The sequence below is a fragment of the Gossypium hirsutum genome, chromosome A01 (assembly GCF_007990345.1).
Source record: "Gossypium hirsutum isolate 1008001.06 chromosome A01, Gossypium_hirsutum_v2.1, whole genome shotgun sequence".
In the NCBI taxonomy this organism is placed as follows: Eukaryota; Viridiplantae; Streptophyta; class Magnoliopsida; order Malvales; family Malvaceae; genus Gossypium; species Gossypium hirsutum.
This window is the reverse complement of record NC_053424.1, coordinates 60389499-60395995: the sequence shown is the minus strand read 5'-3', so window position 1 is coordinate 60395995 and position 6497 is coordinate 60389499.

The following is a 6497-nucleotide window of genomic DNA, read 5'->3' as shown; positions in this document are numbered from 1 at the left end:
TTATAAAAAAATCATTTAATTAAACATGAAAATTAAACATCAACCATTTATTAATCATCATCAAACAACAATTTCATCACATAATAAACAATGGAAAATCTCAAATTCTTCATTAAATCCAAAAATTAAGGCATGGGTTTACTAGTACTCGAAGCAACGATCTCAAAAACGTAAAAATTATAAAAAACCGAGTAAAACACATACCCGAAATAAGCTTTCAAAGTGCCGAATATTCAAAGCTTCCAAACTCATCTTTTTCTTTTCACATTCGGCTATGGAGAAAGATGATAGCATAAAAAGACAAAAACACATGGCTTTTGATTTATTTAATTAAACTTTTTTTTAACATTTTACCATTTTACCATTAAAATAAATTCATATATACACAAATGTCAAACCAAATATCATCCACTATCTTATAAATGGGCTATTTACCATTTAAGGCCGTCATATTAAAAAGCCAAGGCTAATTGACACCTTTAACTAATAGCATGCAACTTTTACGTTTTACGCAATTTAGTCATTTTTATTAAATCAAGCACACAACGATAAAATTTTCGTACGAAAATTTCACACATATCAATTCACATACTTTAAACATAGAAAATAATATTAAAATATTTTTTTTACTCGGATTCGTGGTCCCTAAACCACTGTTCTTACTAGGGTCTAAACTAGACTGTTACATTTGTACCCAGTGCATCTTGCAATTTCTTCTAAAACCTTGATGTGAATCTCAGATCTCTATCCGAAACAATAAAAACAGATACCATGTGTAATAGAGCAATCTCTGCATTGTACAATTCAACAAGCTTGTCAAGCGAATAGTCCATTCGTACGGGAATGAAATGAGCTGATTTTGTCAATCTATCAACTACAACCCATATTACATCCTTTTTTCTCAAAGATAAGGGCAATCCTAACACAAAATCTATAGTCACTCTATCCCATTTCCACTTAAGAATCATAATCGGTTGTAATAAATTAGAAAATACTTGACGATTAGCTTTAACTTGTTCACAAATCAAACATTTAGAAACAAATTCTGAAATTTCACGTTTCATACCATGCCGCCAATAGTACGGTTTCAAGTCATTATACACTTTCCTGCTTCCTGGGTGAACAGACAATCAACTACTATGTGCTTCATTCAAAATCATTTGAATTAACTCTGAATTTCTCGGAACACATATTTAGCCTCTGAATCTCAAACAATCATCAGCGTCAACTTGTACTTCTGAATTGGGGTTCAAATCACGTTGAGCTCGTTTTACTAACATTTCATTATCAACTTTCTGAGCTTCACAAATATGTTCTACAAACAACGGTCTTGCTTTCAACTCAGCTACAATCGATCCGTCATCAGATAGAGCCAACTGAGTATTCATTGCACGTAGAGCAAATAAAGATTTCCAACTTAAAGAATCAACAACAACATTTGCTTTTCTCAGATGATAGTCATTCACTAGCTTGTAATCTTTTAACAATTCTAACCATCTCCGCTATTGCAAATTCAAATCTTTCTGAGTTCAAACTCTTATGATTTGAATAAACATGACATTTCTCACCAAATATGTAACATCCCAAAATAGGGCCTAAATGAAACAGTGGTTGAGAAACCACGAATCTAAGTTAGAAAAGTTTATTCTGATTAATTTTTATAATTTACCAAGTGATTAGATGCATGTGTCAGAGTATTGATGGAAAATTTTATAGATAGCATGCTTAATTTGCCTACTAGGGCTTAATTGCAAAAGTTTATAAATATGAGTTTTAGATGCTAAAGGATTAAATTGAAGAGTATAATTGAAGTAGAGGTTCTTAAATGGTAATTAGACCATTAGGTTTTCATGGACAAAAATGGACATACATAGATAAAAATAACTAAAGTTTTAATAAAGGGTATTTTAGAATTTGGTAATTAAAAGATTAAAAAGGGGAAAAGATGGCAAAATGTGCCCATCTTCTTCATTAGGCCGAAATTTCAAGGGTTCTTCATAGCTAGGGTTTTGTCAAGCTTCCAAGCTTCATAGTAAGTGATTCCAAGCCCCGTTTTTAATGTTCTTTACGTTTTTGAAGTCCTAGTAACTTGATTTAGCTTATTCTAGCAATAATTTAACCTAGGGTTCATATTTGGAAAAATACTCATAGGTGAAATGTGTTTATTTTGATGTTTTATGGTAGAATATGAAGCTTGAAATTATCTTAAATAACTCGAGCTAAGCGATTTTAATCAAAAACGAGTAAAATGACATAATCGATAAAAATACCTAATGGTCATAAGTACATGTTAGAGTGGGAATTTGATGTTGCCGTAGGTAAATAAATGATTAGCATGTCATAAAACATAAGAAATAGGGATAAAGTTTCATTTTCGAGCCTTAGGGAAAAAGTGTAAATATGCAAAAGTTTAGGGGCAAAATTGTAATTTTTCCAAAGTTAGAGTTAAGGACTGTTTTGATAAATGTGAATATTAAATAAGTTAAAATTTCTATTATAGATCAAGAAGAACGAAATTTAGGGTTAGACCGAGGAAAGAAAAAGGTTGAGGACTAAATCAAAATATTTGATTGTATTTTGTATCGAGGTAAGTTTGCAGTAAATAAATGCAATGTTTTACTATTTATAATTAATGATGTTATTTTTTAGCATCTATATATTTATTTTGCAAATTTTTTCCTTAATGATTCAAGTAAGAATTGACGGAGAAATGATACTTAAAAGTCCCGGTTGTATCTTAGGAATGTGTAGGATACAAATGTCATGACATTAGGGTTTAAGGATACCAAGTAAGACAATGCCAAGGCATGGCATTGGTAAGTTATACAAGGCAAGGAAATCATGTAAGACCATGTCAAGACATGGCATTGATAAACTACTATAAGACAAAGATCCCATGTAAGACCATGCCAAGGCATGGCAATGGTGAGTTCATAAGGCAAGGATACCACGTAAGACCATGTCAAGACATGGCAATGGTAAGTTTAAAAAGGAAAGGTACCCGTGTATCCTTAGTATTCCAAATGGTTCAATGGAAAATTCAAAGAGTGTGCCAAAGGGAAGGTAAGATAAGTTCATGTTTGAAAGGTTCAGGTTATCTTGATAATTCATTTAGAATGTTGTTATTTATTTACATGCAAACTTACTAAGCTTTATGCTTACTCCCTTTCTTTTATCTCTTTTTTTATAGTATCACAAAGCTAATTCAAAAAATCATAAGGACGTCGGAGATCACCTCACACTATCAATGAGTTATCTCGGTATTTTGTGACTAGAAATTCTTTAAGTTATGGCATGTATAGGGACTTGGCTATTTTGTGTGTATGTCCTTATGATATGATTAAAGAATGGCATGTGAATACTTGGTAATGATTAGCATATGATATAGTTAAATAAGAACATGTTTTGGTATTATGTATGCCTAAATGAGGTTTGATGCAAAGAAACTATGAAAGAGCAAAAGTTGGCCATGGGACAGTTAGGAAACAGTAGCAATGACGTGGTTTTGAAAAATCACTAAAAATTGTAGAAATGGAATTAAATGGTGAATGAGATATAGAATTGAATCTTATTGAGTTTATTTTATTAGGAAAGAAACAGAGGAAGCAAAGAAAGTTTATATTCTATGATATTTAAATTTCTGTAAGACTGGTTCAGAGTGACTTCGTGATCCCCTATTCCAACTTTGGAAAATCACTAAAATTGTACAAAAAGAATTATAAGTCAAAGTTTATATTTCTAGATTTATTAGTGAGTCTATTTTCATTAAAAGCAAACGGAAACATTATCCAGTTTCTTTAAAATGAGATAATTGATTTTTACCTAAGAGAGGTCAGGTCCACTGAACTGCGAAATAGGGGAAAATTTAATGAATAAACTGTACTAATTTTCCAAACCAAAAATTCTAGAAAAATTATGGTAACAAGATATGTGAGTCTAGTTTTAGGGAAAATTTACTGATTTAAATTTTGAGTTTCGTAACTCGAGTTATAATTAATTTAGTGACTGTTATGCAGATGAACAGTTTTATTATGAATAGTGAAATAAATTGTTTTGATCTATGTAAGTAATCGGAAAATTTTTAATGTTCCCGGTTTGGTCTCGTACCATTCCAATTGCACATTTTAGGGCCTCGGGGGCCCTTTTTAGGGATTTATTGGATGAATGTGAGAAAATTATTTTTTTTAAAAAGTAAATTTTTTTATGCCCCGAACAGGTAAGACAAGTATGGTATCGCCTCGTGCTCGACTCCGGTGATGGTCTCAGGTAAGGGGTTATACATTTATTGGTCTCAAAGCAAGAGTTTATTTAGTTCTTAGAATATTCAGTATGAGTAAGAGTCTAGCTATACATTCCATACTTATATTTTGATAGTGTGACGACTCCTGACGATTTTATAATGTTTTTCTTTTATAGTTATGGATCCCGAACGAGTTGGTGCAGATGATGTAGAAAGTAATGCGCCCGCTCCTACAGAAGGGATGGTGCCACCAGATAGTAGTGAAAGGCTCGTTACAGTTAGTCAGAGAGGAGGGGCTCGAGAAGCCTTCTTCCAAGCTATGAATGAATGGTTTGCCGAGTTCATTCGTACGAATCCGGTCGTTAGACCTCCAGCCCTTCATGATCCTCAGAATACCCATGTAGCTTCCCCAGCCATAGATACAATCAGAAGAGAGAAGCCACCAGTTGATAAAATTAGAAAACAAGGGGCTGAAGAGTTTCGGGCTACTAAAGATGACGATGCAGAGAAAGTTGAATTTTGGCTCGAGAATACTATCAGGGTCTTTGATGAGTTATCTTGCACACCTGAAGAGTGCATGAAGTGTGTTGTATCACTTTTATGAGACTCAGCCTACCATTGGTGGAAGACACTTGTGTCAGTAGTACTGAAAGAGAGGGTTACTTGGAATTTCTTTCAGGAGGAGTTCCGTAAGAAATACATTAGTTAGAGGTTCATCGACTAGAAATGAAAAGAATTCCTTGAACTAAAGCAAGATAAGATGACAGTGACTGAATATGAACGTGAATTTGTCAGACTCAGTAATTATGCTCAAAAGTGTGTGTCTACTGAATCTATTATGTGCAAGAGATTTGAAGGTGGGCTCAATGATGATATTCGACAGTCATTCGGTGTTTTAGAAATAAAAAAGTTTGTCATTTTAGTTGAAAGAGCTTGTAAGGATGAGAAGTTGTTGAATGGAAAGGGTAAAGCTAAAATTGAGATGCAAGACACGAAGAAAAGACAGATGAGCAAGTCATTTCAGTCTACATCCAAGAGGCCTAGAGAATTCTCTACGAGATCTAATTTTTCAGTAGGGTATTCTAGCCGAAACAGAGGTAGAAGATTTATGGGTCAGAAAGCTCAGATCACTTCAATTGCGAGTGTTGGCAATATTCAGCCTAATAGACCCGAGTGTCCTCAATGTGGTTGACGTCATCCAGGTCAATGTCGAGCAACTGAGACTGGTTGTTTTCGGTGTGGTGCATCGGATCATTTCATTCGAAAGTGTCTTGAGATGGTTAAAAGAGAAGTAATACTGAGTGTAAGATCAGGCAATGCCCCCATTAGAGGCAGACCTCAGAGAAGTTCGGGAATAGGGGCAGGTAGAGGTGCATCTAGAGATTCAGCAGTGAGACCCGATCTTAGAGCACCTGCAAGGACCTATGCTATCCGTGCTAGTGAACTTGCATCCTCCCCCGATGTAATTATGGGTACATTTTCTCTTCATGATGTTAATGTTATTACTTTGATGGATCTGGGTTCGACCCATTCCTATGTTTGCATGAAATTGATGCCTAGTATGAACATGTCCATGGAGTCTACGGGATTTGTGATTAAAGTATCAAATCCATCGGGTCAGTATGTATTAGTAGACGAAGTATGTAAAAATTGCCCTTTGATGATTAGAGGTTACTGTTTTCCGACTGATCTCATGCTATTGCCATTTGAAGAGTTTGATGTGATTCTTGGTATGGATTGGTTGACTGCACATGACGTGATAGTGAATTGTGGAAATAAATTTATTGAGTTGAAATATGAAAATGGTGAAATTCTTCAGGTTAATTCAACTGAGTCAGATAGTTCAATTGCCATGATTTCTGTTATGTCTGCTAAAAAATGCTTGAGAAAAGGATATGAAGCTTATCTTGCTTTTGTGTTGAATACTAAAGATGTAGAGTTGAAAATTGAATCAGTGCCTATGGTATGTGAGTTTCCTGATGTGTTTTCGGAAGAACTACCAGGTTTGCCTCCTATTAGAGAAGTTGAGTTTGGTATTGAATTGGTTCCGGGTACAACACCCATTTCTATTGCTCCTTATAGAATGAATCCAATGGAATTGAGAGAATTGAAAGTTCAGTTGTAGGAACTAACAGAGAAAGGCTTTGCAAGACCTAGTTGTTCACCATGGGGTGCACTAGTGCTCTTTGTGAAAAAGAAAGATGGTTTGATGAGATTGTGCATAGATTATCAGCAGCTTAACAAGGTGACTATTAAG